Below are 17686 nucleotides of genomic sequence, written 5' to 3' on the forward strand. Positions count from 1 at the left end.
TTGCTGCAGCATTTTGTCATCTCTGCTGTGTACCGCTTTTGCTGTGGATGAAAATGAATAAGCAATTCTGGAAACCAAGGTCCACTGGGAGTATAACTCTTGTGGCTATTAATGGATCTAATTGTATTTCCTCTCTGCCACCAAGATGTGCAGTAAAGTTGTTTATGTCCTTTTCTTTAATGGAGAGGATTGTTCATTAAGTGTGTGTAATATCATAATCACTTTATTTTTATTACCAAAGAGTCCTAAAGCTTTCCTTTAAAAAAATTAAAACAAAGAATTGTAATAACATTTTGAAACAATATCTAGTAATCCTTGATTGACTTTTCCTTCCTTGGAGAATAAAGAAAGGATTATTTCGTTGGAGAAGCAAGCCCATCTCATGGGACTGGAAATGGGAATGGACTTTTTTTTTTTTTTTTTTTTTTCAAGAAAGTGATAAGTTACTTAATGTTCCAGTAGGACTTAGCTCTAGGTGCCACTGAAATGGACACAATGGCCCTGAATGATGAGGCCTCATCTTTTTGAAATGCATTTAAGAGTAATTTTAAGATTTTCTCCCCCCCCCCCCCCCCCGCTCTCTCTCTTCTCACTCAGGTATTTTCTTCCTATTATATATCTAAAGAAAAAGTGAGTAGCGGTCTCATTTAAATCACATTCTAGAAAATGCTTTTACTTTAAAATTTGACTTCTCTTTTGACTGTTCTTGGCTGTATGGGTTTTAATGTCTCTTTACCTACCCCTTCTTGGTGCTGTCTTTTAATGAAAATACACATGTCAAGCAAATGCTCTGTCAGTTGTTGTAGATACGGTGACAGAGTAATGAACAAAATAGAAAAATTCTAGCTCTTCTGTGGTATGCTCTAACAAATAAAGCTTGCCTGAAGATCAGAGGGCAGAGCCAGCCACTAGATAACCATAGAGGCCAGGCAGTGGTGGCACACACCTTTAATCCCAGCACGAGGGAGATTGAGACAGGAAGTGATATGGCTGGGCAAGAAAGGAATATAAGGCGGGAGGAGACAGGAGTCAGCCTTTTCAGGCTGAGGATTTTGTAGAGGTAAGAACTAGTGGCTGGCTGCTCCGCTTTTCTGGTCCTTCAGCTTTCACCCTGATATCTGACTCCGGTTTTTTATTAGTAAGACCAATTAGGATTTACACTACACTCTTGTATTTACCTCTAGGGATAGGGTGGGCATCAGTCAGTAAACAAATGAGAGAACAAAAGACAGGGCATGCCAGGTGAGGAAATAGAATAGGAGCAGAAGGTAAGTGACTCAGAAGAAGGTAGTGCAGTTTAAAGGAGGTAGTTGGTCTGTGTGGTGGTGTACACTTGGAATCCCAGGGCTGGGGAGGTGGAGATAGGAGGATCCCCTTGGCTCACTGGCCAGCTGCCTAGCTGACTTGGTAAGCCCCATATCCCAGTGAGAGATCCTGTGTCAAAAAAACAAAAACAAACAAAACAGCATATGTTCTTGAAGATGGCACTTGAAGAACAACACCCAAAGTTTCCCTCTGATCACATAAATAAGGTGAGAAGAGCCTGAAAACTGAGCAAGCCAGGTGAAGCATAAAATTATGTGAGCCACGTGAAGTAAATTTTTTGGGAGGAGCCTTCCTGGTAGAGGGGACAGGAAGTGTTGGTAGGTTCCAGCAATATCCAGGAGATTAGTGTGGCTGGAGCCACATAAATATTGGAGAAAATTATAGAAGGTAAAATCAGAGGAGTTAAGGGGACAGAGGGGTGTGTGTGTGTGTGTGTGTGTGTGTGTGTGTGTGTGTGTATACGTGTACATGTGTACGTTCTTTGTTTTGCAGTGTTAGAGAGCCAAAGCAAAGGTACTCTACTGCTGACACAATAGAATTTATTGGTCATTGTATAATTTTTTTTTTTAACCAAGAAGGCAGTTGTTGTGGTTTTATTTAAACACAAATAAAACACACAGGCAAGCCATCTACTCGGTTTCTTCCCTGGGTAGCCTGGCATTGGGATTGGTGACTCTGATGGCCAGCTGTGCTGCTCTTTCCACGATGGCTTTTTGGTTCTTGGAGGAAACGTTGTGTGCAATCTCAGCACAGTAAGATTTGTTGCACATCAGCCCCACTTCCAGCTCCTTGACATTGTGGACCAGAAACTTCTGAAAGCCGCTAGGCAGCATGTGCTTGGTTTTCTTGTTGCCCCCGTAACCAATGTTAGGCATTAGGATCTGGCCCTTGAATCTTCTCCACACCCTGTTGTCCATACCTCTGTGTTTCCGCCAGTTTCGCTTAATTTTGACATATCGGTCTGACTGGTGCCGGATGAACTTATTGGTCCTCTTTTTGATGATCTTGGGGCTTTACCAGAGGCCAGAGGGCAGCCATGATGCCGCTAAACAGATGGCAGCCACCTTGCAGGCAGCGCCGAGGAAGAAGCCATTGTATAACTCTTGATTTAACCTTGAGTAAGAAGGCAAGTCATTTAAGGTTTAGGGCTAGAAAAGAGGCATTATGATAACTTCAGCCTCAGTAGAACCACTGGCCTCTGTGCAGAATCATCCTGAGAAAAGGGCAGGGGCATGTTAGGAGGCCGTAATGATGGAGGTAGGAGCAGGGTGGGAAATCAGAAGATGAGGATCCTGAGTACATTTTCAACCAGGTTTGAGGTATGACAAAGCAAAAGGATTCAATAATAAGTTCAGTGTTTCATTTAACTGCTTTGTGTTTGCTTTCTGTTTTGGTTTGTTTTTCATGTCATTATCATCTCACTGTATTAGTGACATCATGAAAACAGTATCTGTAACAGGACACTTCAGAGCAGTTTTGGAATTTGTTTCCATTTTTGCCATTTGTGGTTAACTGGAAATCTGTTTCCTTGAGAATTTACTAGGTTATAGAATAATTAGTAGGTTGGCACCTTATGTGTTAAAGATCTAGTTACATTGTTCATGTGTTTTAGGCCATGATGTAACCACTGGAGCAGTTGAATCTCAGCATCTGTAATTACTCTGCTGTGTATTTACTGTGCTAACTTACTCTAATGAATGCTTATTGGATGCTTTTTGAAGAGATGATGTATTGCAGAAGCCATTGATAACGGTAGCTCCAATCCTTTGTCAGTAACCTAGTGAAACTGAAGATTAAAAAACATGTTTTTTGTAAAATCACTAGTTTGCTGTAGCATACTTCCTGTCTGACCTAGGAGCTCAGCAAGGAGGAATCCTGCTGCAGAATGATCTAATTTGTGTAATCGTGAAGGTGGAACTATTTTTGAAAGAGAACAGAAAAATAATAGGGCCCTTTGCTCCTGAATGCCAAACTGTATCTCATTGACTTAAAAGGAAAGGGACTCAGATCTTGTACTTTGAGTTCCTGTTTCCTTTACTGTGTCTAGATTAGGTTTATGATATTGTCCTTATGTAAGTGATGGCTGCTGGGTTCTTTTTTACCTGGAACTCGCTCTGTAGACCAGGCTGGCCTCCAACTCAGATTCACCTGCCTCTCCCTCCTGAGTGCTAGGATTAAAGCAGTTACTAAATTCTAGGTTTAGAATTCTTGAGTTCTCTTTATAGTTCCTGTGATAAACTGATTAATTTTTTTTTTAATGCGTTGAGAGACAGTCTCACTCACTCTAGTCCTGACTGGTCTCAGTCTCTGGGGTTCTGGGATTACAGGCATGAACTACCATCTCCAGCTTAGACTGGTGGTTTATAACTGGTTTTCAACCCAGTCGCTCTATATGGCCCTTTTCTATCTTGAAAGAAATGCTTATATAGTAAAACTTATTCACGTGTTTGCATTGTCTTTACTGCAGTACAGAAGAAATAAAAGGTGTATTAGTTATAGTCAGGAGGCAAACATAAATAAGTGCACTCAGTGTATTAGGAGCCATAGCTGTTGTGTGCCTGAGGGTACATGTAGCTTTATCTTTGTGGATATGACATCTATGAATAGAGTTTGATTTAGGTGTGTTGCATTGGTGACTCAGATGACATGTGGCAATGCTATTGGAATATGATTTCCCAAAATAGTGAATAAATCTTTATGAGTTCTGCACAAAATAGAGTGAAGTCTGTCTTCTATGTGCATGGAGTTTACATTCATGGACTATTACTCTATGCTAAATGGTTAAAGAAACAAACTTGTTTGGATGAAGACTTAGATAATTACAAACTGCTTTTTACTTAAATATATATGAATGGGACTGAAGACTGATTTTATAAAGCTGAGGAAAGTAAATTTTGGAGCTCTTTCACATGCAAAGGTCTACATCTAATTAAAAAAATCAAACAAAAACTATTGAAAGTGTCATATGTGCTCAGAAAAGTACATAATTTAGTAAGTACAATTTAGTGAACTTTTATAAGCTGAACATACATATTTAGCACCCACATCAAGAAGCTGAGCTTTTTTAAAAATTTATTTTTATTGCACTGGTGTTTTGCCTGTGTGAGGGTGTTAGATCTTGGAGTTACAGACAGTTGTGAGCTGCCATGTGGGTGCTGGGAATTGAACCCAGGTCCTCTGGAAGAGCAGCCAGTGCTCTTAATGGCTGAACCATCTCTCCAGCTCAAGAAGCTGAGCATTTCTAATCTTAGAATGTCATCTTGCCCTTATCTAATCACAACCTCTCCCACCTGCCACCAAAGAAACCAGTAGTCTGACTTCTGACAGTATAAGATAGTGTTGCTTGTTTGAGTGTGTGCGTTTTGTGAGTCTTTCACAGACGAGTTGTAGTTCATCTCCTCTTGTTGCTGCATAGTATTTCATGGTATGGATACTGTGGTTTCTTAGTTATTCTGTTTATGTTGGCTGTGTGGGAGATTTCTAGTTTTGAACAATTTTGAATGTTGGTAGATGTATGCACTCATTTCTCTTGAATGTGAACTTCTGGGTCACACTGTATGTGTTCTCACATTTATGTTGTATGGTAGCCTTTGTTGCTCCATGTCTGTACTAACAGTTGGTATTTGCCCTTTTTGTTTTAGTCATTCTGGCAGGGGCTAAGATGGTTTCTCCTGTGGTTTTAATTTACATTTTCCTTTTCCTGTTTTTGCCTGTCAAGATCATTGGGATATTATCCTTTAGGAATTGTTTGTTTAGGTCAGTTTCCTTGGGGGATTGTCTGTGTTTCTTATTTACTTTAGGATTTCATTCTTTTTGTTTTAATAATTTACTGAGTCCCATTATATTACTGCCTGTATTTGTGTGTCTGTGTGGCCATCCACTGGAGTTTGGGCAACCTACCAGTGTTCACCACCCCAAATCCCCTACTCTCCACCAAAGAGAAGTGACTGTCCATCCTATATCAATTGTTAATAGTTCCTCAGCTAGGGGTGGGGACTTGTGACCCCCCCCCCCCCCCCCCCCCCCCCCCCCCGCCCCATCCCATGCTGGGAATTTTTACTATTTGATGTCTTGGTCATGATTTTGCCCCAGGTATCAACTGTTACTTTGAGTGAGTATAATGGCCATGTCATGTCCAAAAGAGCATTTTACAGCTTTTCTTTCCATTCTCTGGTTATTACATTCTTTCTGTCTCTCCCTTTCAAGATATTCCCTGAGCCCTGTGGGGAGCTAGTGGGAAGTTGTTATAGTTGTACCGTTTAGAGCTAAACAGTCACTTACATAAATGATGGAAATGATGTGAGAATTTATTCATTTTTTTGTTGTATGGGATTGTAAGATGTTTGGCATTCTTTTGTTTTTTTTCTGCCACCAAATATCTGTACTGTTTGCAATTATTGTCATGGTCTAGAAAGTACTTTAGAGGTATTCCCACCACCATGCCACTTTTTTTTTTTGTTTTGTTTTGTTTTTTCAAGACAGGGTTTCTCTGTGTAGCTTTGCTCCTTTCCTGGAACTTGCTTTGGAGACCAGGCTGGCCTCGAACTCACAGAGATCCACCTGCCTCTGCCTCCCGAGTGCTGGGATTAAAGGCGTGTGCCACCACCGCCCGGCGCATGCCACTTCTTTGAGACTCACTTGTTAAGGACATTTTGCAGGCTGGAGAGATGGCTCAGCGGTTAAGGGCATTGGTTGTTCTTCCAGAGGTCCTGAGTTCAATTCCCAGCAACCACGTTGTGGCTCACAACCATGCATAATGAGATCTGGGGCTCTCTTCTGGCCTGTAGGCAGACACGCAGGCAGAACACTATATATATAATAAATAGATAACTCTTTAAAAAAAGAAAGAACATTTTACCTTTACTATAATTATGATGTTATATTTATTGTGTGTCTGAATGCGCTCCAGTGGTTTTGTTGTTGTTTGAGATAGGTTCTCATTATGCAGTCCTAGCTGCCTGGAACTCACAGAGATACACTTGCCTCTGCCTTCTGAGCCAACTTCAGCAGTGTTACAGGTTTTTTCTTTTTCTTTTTCTCCCCCTCCCCCCCCCCCCCAGACAAGGTTTCTTTGTGTAGCTTTGTGCCTTTCCTGGTACTCACTTTGTAGACCAGGCTGGCCTCAAACTCAAAGAGATCTGCCTGCCTCTGCCTCCCAAGTGCTGGGATTAAAGATGTGCACCACCACTGCCCGGCTCTGGTTTTTTGTTTGTTTGTTTTTTTAATTGTTGATACCCATTTTCTTATTTTGGTTCTGAGCCTTAGCCTTTAACACCTCTTACTGTTTCACTTTAGCTTATTTATAGGAAGAAACCTAAAACCCAGAGGTATTTTGTTTTTGATTTTTGAAAAAATTCATATATTCTTATTTATGTGAATGAATGTTTGCCTGCATGTATGTCTGTGTACTACATATATGCCCCATGCCCTCAGAGGCCAGAAGATGTTGTTGGATTCTCTGGAATTGGAGTTAAAGACGGTTGTACTCTTAACTACTGAGATACCTCCAGTCTGTTGCTTTGCTTTTTTGAGACAGGATCTCATAGCCAGAGCTGGCCTCAAATTATCTGTGCAGTAAAGGATGACCTTGCATTCCGATCTTCCTGCCTCTACCTCTATAGGTGATTACAGGTATGCACCACTTTGCCTGCTTTTATGTGGTGCTAGGGATTGAACCCAGGGCCTTGTTCATGCTAAACAGGCGCTGCACCAACTAAGCTACATCCCTAATCCCAAGCCAACAGTTTTAATTGTTGCCATGTATATCTTCAGACTTCTCTTTACAGGTTTCCCGAGAGAGTAGACTGAACACTGGACTATCAGTTCTAATTAAATTAGAATCCTTTTGGATCCCAGTCTCATTATAGTGGAAAGAAATAAAGACAACCATCTGGCTGATTGTTGGGAGTTGTTGGGAAGATCAGGTGCAGTAAGTGTCATTTATTAGTTACAAAACCTCTAGTGTCCATTTATTTGCTAACTGGTCTTTGCCAAAACTAAAGGCATAATTACCAAGATGAAGCCTGCTAAATAGTTTGGATCTGTCCAGTTTGAGCATGGGAACTAGAGCCATAATTTTTTCTGTGGAAATTGGCATCCATTTTCCAGAAATGTGTGTGTTTATAGGAAGATGACAGGAGCACTTGCCTATTGGGATTCCTATGGCTAATTTTGGTTTTGCAAACGAAAAGTAGTAAACCACTCACTTTCCATTTCCTTCATTGTCTTATTGCTTAAAAATGCTTTGAGGGTTAAGATAAAATCACTGAGTACTTCTGTGTTCCTCAGTGAAAGGTACACTGTGAACATAGGTAATGAATTGTGAGAATTAAATTCTTAGGCTTGGGATATAACTCAGTAATAGAGCATGAATGTAGCATGATTGAAGTCCTGGGTTCCTAAAAAAAATGCAAAAATTTCCATTCATATGAATTCATTATAACCCTGGCCTTCCAGACAATGGATTGAGAAATCCATGGTTTATTAGTAGATAGAAGAGCAGTTAGCCCTTGGAATGTAAATTGCTGAGGAGGGATTTAATATAGAGTTTATTAATTAAATCTTTTTATTAAAAGATTTTTTAAAACAAGATTGAGTTTTAGTATGATTCCTCCTGTAAACCTTAGTCTCCATAATTAGTACACCTGTAGAATGTAGCAACTATTTTCTCTTTTTATTTAATTATTTTTTGAGACAGGGTTTCTTTTTTTTTTTTTTTTTTTTGGTTTTTCGAGACAGGGTTTCTCTGTGTAGTTTTGGTGCCTGTCTTGGATCTCACTCTGTAGACCAGGCTGGCCTCGAACTCACAGTGATCTGCCTGGCTCTGCCTCCTGAGTGCTGGTATTAAAGATGTGTACCACCACCGCCCGGCTTGGTTTTTTTTTTTTTTTTGGTTTTGGTTTTTGTTTTTGTTTTTAAATATTCTCTCTTCCTAACACACTGGCTTCTTTATTTTTATTTTTATTTTTTATTTTTTGGTTTTTCGAGACAGGGTTTCTCTGTGTAGCTTTGTGTTTTTCCTGGAACTCACTTGGTAGCCCAGGCTGGCCTCGAACTCACAGAGATCTGCCTGGCTCTGCCTCCCGAGTGCTGGGATTAAAGGCGTGCGCCACCACCGCCCAGCTGGCTTCTTTATTTTATTTTATTTTATTTTATTTGTTTTTCGTGACAGGGTTTCTCTGTGTAGCTTTGGAGCCTGTCCTGGATCTCACTCTGTAGACCAGGCTGGCCTGGAACTCACAGAAATCCCTTGCCTCTGCCTCAGGGTGCTGGGATTAAAGGCATTTACCACTGCCATCTAGCATAGCAACTTTTTTTAAAAGTTATTTTTATTGTTGTGTGTAATAATGTGTGAGTCCAGGTACATATGTCACAGTATACTTGTGAAGGCCAAAGGACAGCTTTCCATACTCAGTTCTCTCCTTCTACTGTGGGATCTAGGCATTGAAGACTTACACAGCAAGAGCTTTTTTACCCAGAGCCATGCTGCCCTAGATGATGCTTCTGTTTGTTTTTCCAGATAACATCTTGTCCATTAAAGCAGGGTTGCTTGATCTTCCTTCCTTAGCCTTCTGTTGCTGAGATTATAGGCATGTACCATGCATGGTACCCAGCTTGAGTGTGACTTTAGTTAGATAATTACTCAGGTTTCTTATAATTATGACCATAGTCAGGCAAGACACTGTTACAATCTATAGTAAATTACAATTTTTCCTTTCCTGGCCTACTTTAATTTTTTCCTAGCTTTAATGAATGCATTTTAAGATTTGCTTAATAATCATTTTTGCAGAGTACTAATATATTCTCATTGCTGTTCTTTTTTTTTTTTTTTTTTAAGATTTATTTATTTACTTTGTATACAGCATGTATGACCAGAAGAGGGCACCAGATCTCATTACAGATGGTTGTGAGCCACCATGTGGTTGCTGGGAATTGAACTCAGGACCTCTGGAAGAACAGTCAGTGCTCTTAACCTCTGAGCCATCTCTCCAGCCCCCTCATTGCTGTTCTAATTGCTGTCTGTGTGTTAACTTGATTTTCAAATAGGGACCGAAGCACAGAGTGGTTAGGAAACTTGAAAGCGTCATAGAAAGCAAGAAAGCATCATAGCCTGTGTTTAATCTCTCTGGTAGTTTGGCTCTTGAATGTATACCCTTACCTGTGTCACTTTTTTATCTTCAGTTACTATATACTTAAACGTTTATTTTTTATTTTATTTTATGTGTATGAGTGTTTTCCTACATTTTTGTATGTGCACCACATGCTTGCTTGGTGCCTGTAGAGGTCAGAAAAGGCCATCAGATCCCCTAGAACTGGAGGTTTGGATGATTGTGAGCTACCCTGTGGGATATGGGAACCGACCCCAGGTCCCCTGCAAGAGTGACAAGTGCTCTTAACCACTGAGCCACTCTCTCCCTGCCCCTCACTTGGTTTTTTTCAGACAGCGTCTCACCATGTAATTCTTGCTGGCCTAGGACTTGCTATATAGACTAGGGTGGCCTCTCAGAGATCCACCTACCTCCGCCTCTGAAATGCTAGGCTTAAAGGTAGGTGCTACTATGTTCAGCTCCTTAAATTTCTTAAAAGATGTTTTGTGGTTTTTTTGTTTTGGGGGGTGTGTGTGTGTCTACAGAGGCCAGAGGTATTGGATCCCCTGGAGCTGATGTTACAGGCAGTTTTGAGCCATCAAATGTGGGTGGTGCCGGGTGGTGGCGCACGCCTTTAATCCCAGCACTCGGGAGGTAGAGCCAGGCGGATCTCTGTGAGTTCGAGGCCAGCCTGGGCTACCAAGTGAGTTCCAGGAAAAGGCACAAAGCTACACAGAGAAACCCTGTCTCGAAAAACCAAAAAAAAAAAAAAAAAAAAAAAAAATGTGGGTGGTATCAGCAAAACTCAGGTCCTTTGCAAAAGCAAGTAATCTTAAACTCTGAGCCATCTTTATGGTCCCAGACTATTTTTTTTAAGTGAGGTAAATTTAAATGCAGTGAAAGTCATAGATCTTAGGCTTTTTTTTTTTTTTTTTTTTTTTTTTTTGGTTTTTCGAGACAGGGTTTCTCTGTGTAGCTTTGCGCCTCTCCTGGAACTCACTTGGTAGCCCAGGCTGGCCTCGAACTCACAGAGATCCGCCTGGCTCTGCCTCCCGAGTGCTGGGATTAAAGGCGTGCGCCACCACCGCCCGGCTGATCTTAGGCTTTTGATGTGGGTTTTTTAATGTATAAATTTGGAGCTGGAGAGAGAGCACTTGCTGCTCTTCCAGAGGACCTGGGTTTGGTTCCCAGAATCTACATGGTGGCTCACAACCATCTTGCTACTCCAGTACCGGGGTCTGATGTTTTCTGACTTCAGTGAACACTGAGGTTGTTGGCGCACATTTCTTTCAGGTTTTTTGTTTTGTTTTGTTTTTGTTTTTCATCAAGGCAGGGTCTCACTGTGTAGCTCTGGCTAGCTTTGAACTTATAGAGATCCACCTGCCTCTGCCTCCCAAATGCTCGGATTAAAGGCGTGCACCACTATGCCAGGCTTATTATGAAAATTCTTGTACTTGTCTTTTTTTGTGGGCATAAAGGGGATAAATATGTAAGTGTGGAGTGGTGAGTTTTATAGTAAGTATGTGCTTAAATTAACTGTGAGAAGCATTAGTTTATCAAATGCAGTTGTAGCAGTTTAAAATCTCACTAGCTGTAGCAGACAGATTCAAGATGGCCCCATGATCTGCCTCCTGGTATTTATGCTCTTGTGTAATCCTATACTCTTGGTTGTGGATGGAACCTGTGAGTAGAGTCATCTAATATGGCAAAGTTTAGTGGGATTTGCATAATAATAGTCCATCATATTGTAATTCCATCTTGTTGGGTATGCAGATGTTGCCATATTGTGAGCTATCAATGGAGAAGTCTGAGTGGTATGGATCTCTGGGCAACTTCAAGCCGTAGCTACCAAAACCTTGTTTTTCATTTGTTTGTTGCTGTTATTTTTGAGACAGGGTCTCTCTATATAGCCCTGTCTGTTCTTGAACTTGCTGTGTAGACCAGGCTGGTCTCAAACTCACAAGAGATCTGCCTGTCTCTTCTGAGATTAAAGGCATGTGTCATAACTCCCAGCTCAAGAAACTTCTGGCTCTTTGTTCAGCAGCCCACAAGAATTGAAGGCTGCCAATATCTATGTGAGCTTGGAATAGATCTTGCTCTACCACAGTCTGGCTGATACCTTGATTGTAACCATGGAGGGCCTAGCTGTACTGTGCCTGGGCTTCTTGACCACAGTTCTGATCAATTTATGTTATTTTTGACTGTTTATAAGTTTGTAGTAATATTGTTATATAACAGTAGATAGATGATAGTAATAGTATAATAGGTTATATCATACTATTACTATTATTATATAATAGTATAGTAGTTTTATACCAAAGTTTCTGTTACTTTACATTTCTATCAATATGTAGTTTTGTCATTCTCTTTAATTTTAGCGTTTTTTAATGGATTTGAATGTTTAGGTCCCTTATGGCTTTAAATTTTGTATAATATTTATTTGTTCTGTCTGTGTATGTATGTGCATGCACATGGGTGTGTGCTATAGCACATATAAGGAGGTCAGAGGACAACTTGGAAGAATTGTGTCTCTCCTTTTACAGTGTGGGTTCTGGGAATCCAACTCAGGTCTCGGCTTGGCAACAAGTTCCTTTATCCACTGAACTGTCTCACCAACCTTTATGGTTTTAGTTTGCCTTTCCATAACTATTGACCTGGAATATCTGCTGATTTACCATTTGGATTATCTGCTTTTGTACAGTATTTGTTTAAGTCCTTTTCTGATTTTTAAAATTGGTGTTTACCTTTTTGTAATTGATTTGTAGATCATTTTACAGATAAAATCCTCTATCATTTGTGAATATGTCTAATGTATACTGTTTTCTTCCAGGCTGTGACTAGGAGGAACGTCCTCATTCTGCCGTGTCCCTCAGATTCCTATTTTACTGCATTTACTCTGTTCTGTTCTCCAAGTTCCTCAGAGTCACGTGAGACCAATTTACACAAATGATGCCTTTTGTCATTCTAAAATACTTCAGAGTTTATTTTCCCCAATCAAAAGTTCTCCCAGGGCTGGAGAGATGGCTTTGCAGTTAGGAGCATCTGCCACTCTTCCAGAAGACCTGAGTTCAATAAGTCTTTTATATATTAAAAAAAGTGCTTCCAATAACTACTGTATGTTTCTCTTGGTTAGGTAATTAATAGTCCAAGATCCCTTTGCCGGCTGGTGAGAGAGAGCTCAGTGGGTTAAGGTGCCTGCTCCAAGCTTGGTGACTAAATTTAATCCCCAGGAACCACATGGTGGAAAGATATTATTGACAAATTGATAGCCAATGTATAGCCCAGGCTGTCCTCGAACTTGTGATCCTGCTGCCTCTGCTTCCTTCAGCAAATCCTACCAACATGCACCACCACAACCGGTACAAATTTTTAAAAGTCCTCTGGGCATGTACCTTTAATCCCAAACTGACCTGGGAGGCAGAAGCAGGCAGAATTCTGTAAGTTTGAGGCCAGCCTAGTCTACACAGTTAGTTCCAGGCCAGCTTAGGACTGACTTTAAAAAAAAAAAAAAAAAATCTATTGAGACACATGAACCATGCTTAGTTGACATGGCTCTTCATGTCCTACAGTCTGCATAGTCCTTTGATCTTTTCCGTTGTTCATGTCCTATATTGAAGAGGAGAATTTGTAAACCAACCCCCTAATATTGCCTTATAACCAGACTTAGACCATGATTTCTTGGCAAAAATATCACAAAGATTCTACTGTGTGTTCTCAGCACATCACATTAGGGCACACTGCATTTACCAGCCCTGCTGCTGAGGATGTTAACCCTGGTCACCTGGTCATTTTGGTGTTGGCCAAATGTCTCATGTTCCCTACCCCACATACACACCAGAATGTCATTGTTTTCTCCTTCCTAACAGATAAGAATTTTGTGTGCAGATATTTGAGATTATGCCAAAGTCCTTTTCCTCATCAAACTTGAAGCTACCAGTGTATCTTCCCTAAGTCACCACTATGTATTTGTCAAGTGATGATATTTTTGTTTCCATTATTTCTTCTATACTTACATTAGTCTTGCATTGTAATGATGAGCTTTCTCTTTTCCTTCCTTCCTGTGTGGACTCAATGATTTATATTTATTCACTGCATTGTAGTTTGTTGGTATTGATGCTCAATACTGTAAATCTGCCAAAGGGAGCTCTTCACATAGTTTACCTTTTACCTGTCCTTATCCTTCTTTGAATATGTAATGATTTTCTAGTACAAGTTTACTGTCTGTCAGCCTTGCCCTTGGCTCTAGGATCAGCTCTTTCTCTAAGGAGTATGTATTACTCTTCTCTTGCTGTGATAAAATACCATGACCAAGAGCAACTTAAGGAAAAATGAATTTATTTTAGCTTATGGTTCAGAGAGTTAGAGTCCATAATGGCAGGAAAAGGTATGTCATGTTGGCAAGACCAGAAAGCTGAAAAATGGTCACATTTTTCATTCACATACAGGAAACAAAGAGAGAGCAGGAAGCAAAGTAAGGTGAAACACCTGTAAGTCCCACCCCCCACCCCAGTGTTGTACTTCCTCCAGTGAGAATAAACCTCCTAAGAGTCTATAACCTTCCCAAACAGAGCTACCAACTGAGGACCAAGTGTTCAAATACATGAGCATATGAGGGACATTTCTCATTGAAAGCACCAAGAGTACTAGGCCTTTTAGTGGAGGAGTGACATTTAGAAACCAATGTCTAGGAGTTTGTTGTGCTGGTTGTGATAGGATGTCATTGCTTCTGGTGCAGGCAGAGCCAGGAAATGCAACTATATATGTGCAGTATATAGATATAGTTGTCTTTAAATTCATCACTTCAAATTGCCAGCTTTAATTCTAGCACAGCGTCCAAGGGATTCCTCCCAATCATATCCTTTTTCATCTTTGTAAATGCCTTTTCTAACAGGAAGAACTATCTAACCTTCCTATCTTCATTGTCAACCTGTTGCACCTAGCTTTCCGACCAGCCTGGTCTTCTCCGTCTGTCCTGTCTGTGCTGCAACATATGCTTATGCACATACACGCATGCACTTGCCAATTCAGGGAAGCAGACACATAGTAAACTCTTAATACTGACACCTGAGACAACAGAGATAAACATGAGAAACAACCCAGTTACTCTTAAGTAGTACTTACATTTATGTACTATTCTACTAAAAAGCCAATTCAAAAGCTTGGCATGGCTGTATACACCAGACTCTGACTCAGCAACAACAAAAGCTACTTCAGACTATTTACATCTGAAATAAGGACTATATTATTTGAACAGAAATTGCACTTTGGGTGTTACTTTGCAAGGGTAGTAAGTTCTCTTTATTCCACTCGGTTTTAGTTGGGGTAGCTAGAACCTTTTACAGGCTTGCTCACTCACATTGCCTAATACCTAGTGCTAGCTGTCGGCTGACCCTTATGTGAATGCTCTGAACTGTACTGGATGCTCTGAAAGCAACAAGTACTCTTAACAGCTGAATCATCTCTCCAGCTCCCTGTAGATGTGTTTTAGAACTGGCATAGTAGGGGAAACATTTTTTTCTGAATGAATAGAACGTCCTTTCATTTGCGGATAGACTTGTTCAATGCTTTTCATTTGCTTTAAAGTACTTTAAATTTTTTTTATTATTAAATTTGTCTGGTGAGGAGGGGTGTGTGTGCCAGCTATTTCACTGGCCTTGCTTAAAAATTTTCAAACATTTATATGTGCTTTTACATGAGGACATAAAATAGATCTTTTAAATTTATTTTAGTAAGGAATATTGTTTTTTCTCTTTGTTTTACTCCATCCTCCTTTCTCTTTGTGTATCACCTTCTCTATCAAGTAACTCCTACATGCATCCTTCTATATTGTTTTCATCTCCCCACCCCCCCCCCCACCCCCAGACAGGGTTTCATTGTGTAGCTCTAGTTGTCCTGAAACTCACTATGTAGACCAGGCTGGCCTTGAACTCACAGAGATCCTCCTGTCTCTGCCTCCTGAGTGCTGGGATTAAAGGTTGTAGGCAGACTTTTCTTTCCCACCCACCAGTTCCCAAATAACCGACATGGAGACTTAATATTAATTATAAATGCTTGGCCAATAACTTGTTACTAGCTAACTCTTATAACTTAAATTAACTCATTTATATTAATCTACATTCTATTATGTGGCGTTACCTCTCTTTCATCTTGCACCTCCTGTTTCTCTCTGTGTCTGGCTTGAGACTCCTCCAACTCTACCCTCCTTCTTCCCAGCATTCTCTCTGCCCTGAAAATCCTGCCTAGACATTGGCCAATCAGCTTTTTATTAACATGAGAGCAATACTTATTTCCAATGTACAAAGATTGTTCCACAGCAAAAGGCATGCTCCACAACAGATTGAGACTATTTAAAAATGGAATCACATCAAAACTAATTTATTCTATTTCTTTTTTCTTACTGAATCCTTAATAGAAAATTCTGTAAGTTAGGAGATTTTGGTCAGATATGTTCTTTTTAGTGGCTGCTCCTATTTTCTAGTTTCATTATTTGATCATGAAGGGATGGGAGGTTGGATTCGGGAAATTGGAATGTGCTATGACAGCCTTCAAGAGAAAGATAGCCAAGAATGAAGGAGATAAAGGAATACTACATAGTCCTGAGGTCTGTCACACAATAAATAGTTCTCACCTCAAAAGGAATAAGAGATAATTTGTTCTGGAGCCAAATTTGAGTGACCATGATCCCAGGAACATGGAGCTAGATTACTGCAGATTCTGTGTTCCAACAATTAACAAAACAGTGAAAGTAATAAATGAAGGCATTTTAAAGATACATTGGTAGAAACATTGTGTAATTACAGTAGTCAGGAGTCTCCACTACAGTTCTCAGATGCTATCTATTAGGATTCTTAGCCCTTCCATTGTTGGAGAATAGGGTTTTATTAAATTAATACAGTCCAGAAGTTTTGATGTTTATCAGGATGGAGGTTAGGCCTGATGCTGAGGTGGACAAGGGATAGCTTTCTAGTGGGTAAAGGTAGTTCAAAAGAAATTGTACTTGGGCTATCAGGGACATTAGTTTTTATCTGTAGGTCAGCCTATTGCAGATGGTCTCTTTCCAGGAATCCTAGTTTACAGATTCTAAATCCTGTGTACTGTTGAGATAGATGATATGGTAGCTGGAAAAATGGTGGGGAGTGACATGTTTGGCCTTCTGGAGGCAAAGAGTATTTTTGCATGCAGTGAAATTGTTCAGTAGGTCATAAAGTTGTGGGACCAGAGCACAAGTCCAAGTCCAAGGATAGGGTTGGAGCTCGTAGGTAACACTGAGGCATAGAAGATCCCCAAGGGAGAGTTGTGTCTTGTTTGCTCAGCATTAAATGTCGTTAGCAGAGGATTGAGAGTTCTTTAGTCCAGGCCATGGTCATGTGTTCTTGATGCATTAAGTTCTATCTTTTTATTTTTTTTTTTCCCCTCCAAGACAAGGGTTTCTCTGTTTAGTCCTTGTTGTCCTGGAACTCACTCTGTAGACCAGGTTGGCCTTGAACTCCAGAGATCCACCTGCCTCTGCCTCCCCAGTGCTAGGATTAAAGGTGTGTGTGCCACCACTGCCTGGCCTTGAGTTCTGTTCTTTAAAAAGCTATCCATTTTCAGAAACAGATTTGGTTTTCCATTTTATATAATGCAGGCTGAAAGGATCTTGCTAAGTATAGCATTTTGAGTTGGTCTTGCTGAGGCACTTAAGACATTTAAAATGCAAAACTAGAGCCACTTATTGGAACTTCCCTATTCTCTTCTCCCTGGGAAGCCAACTGAAGCTGGGCTTGGTAATTTGTCTCTCTGTATGGGTGAATAGCTGAATGACTAAGGAAGGTTTTATTTTTTCTTCTGGTTTTTATGTTAGAAAAAAGATATGTTATAGCCTGTGGTGGTTTGAAAGAAAATGCCCCTTATAGGCTCACAGGGAGTGGCACTATTGGAAGGTGTGGCCTTGTTGGAGTGGGTGTGGCTTTGTTGGAGAAAGTGGGCTTTAAGGTCTCAGATGCTCAGGCCTGGCCAGTGTGTCACTGTCTCTTCCTGCTGCCTGTGGATCCAGATGTAAATCTCTCAGCTCCTTCTCCAGCACCATGTCTGCCTCATACTACCATGCTTCCTACAGTGATGATAATGGATTAAACCTCTGAAACTGTAGGCTAACCCCTATTAAATGTTTTCCTTTATAAGAATTGCTGTGGTTGCCGTGGTTGGAGCACGCCTTTAATCCCAGCACTCAGGAGACAGAGGCAGGCGGATCTCTGAGTTCAAGGCCAGCCTAGTCTATAGAGCAAGTTCCA

At 40.5% G+C, this 17686-nt stretch overlaps 1 protein-coding gene and 1 pseudogene across 1 annotated transcript in view; one reads left to right on the forward strand and one right to left on the reverse strand.

The window, feature by feature from the left end:
- Positions 1-17686, forward strand: part of Pacs1 (phosphofurin acidic cluster sorting protein 1) — a 149914-nt gene that overhangs the window by 14754 nt on the left and 117474 nt on the right. The window lies entirely within an intron of this gene.
- On the reverse strand, positions 1956-2364 carry LOC131911010 (large ribosomal subunit protein eL32-like; annotated as a pseudogene).

Source organism: Peromyscus eremicus, chromosome 1 (assembly GCF_949786415.1).
Source record: "Peromyscus eremicus chromosome 1, PerEre_H2_v1, whole genome shotgun sequence".
In the NCBI taxonomy this organism is placed as follows: Eukaryota; Metazoa; Chordata; class Mammalia; order Rodentia; family Cricetidae; genus Peromyscus; species Peromyscus eremicus.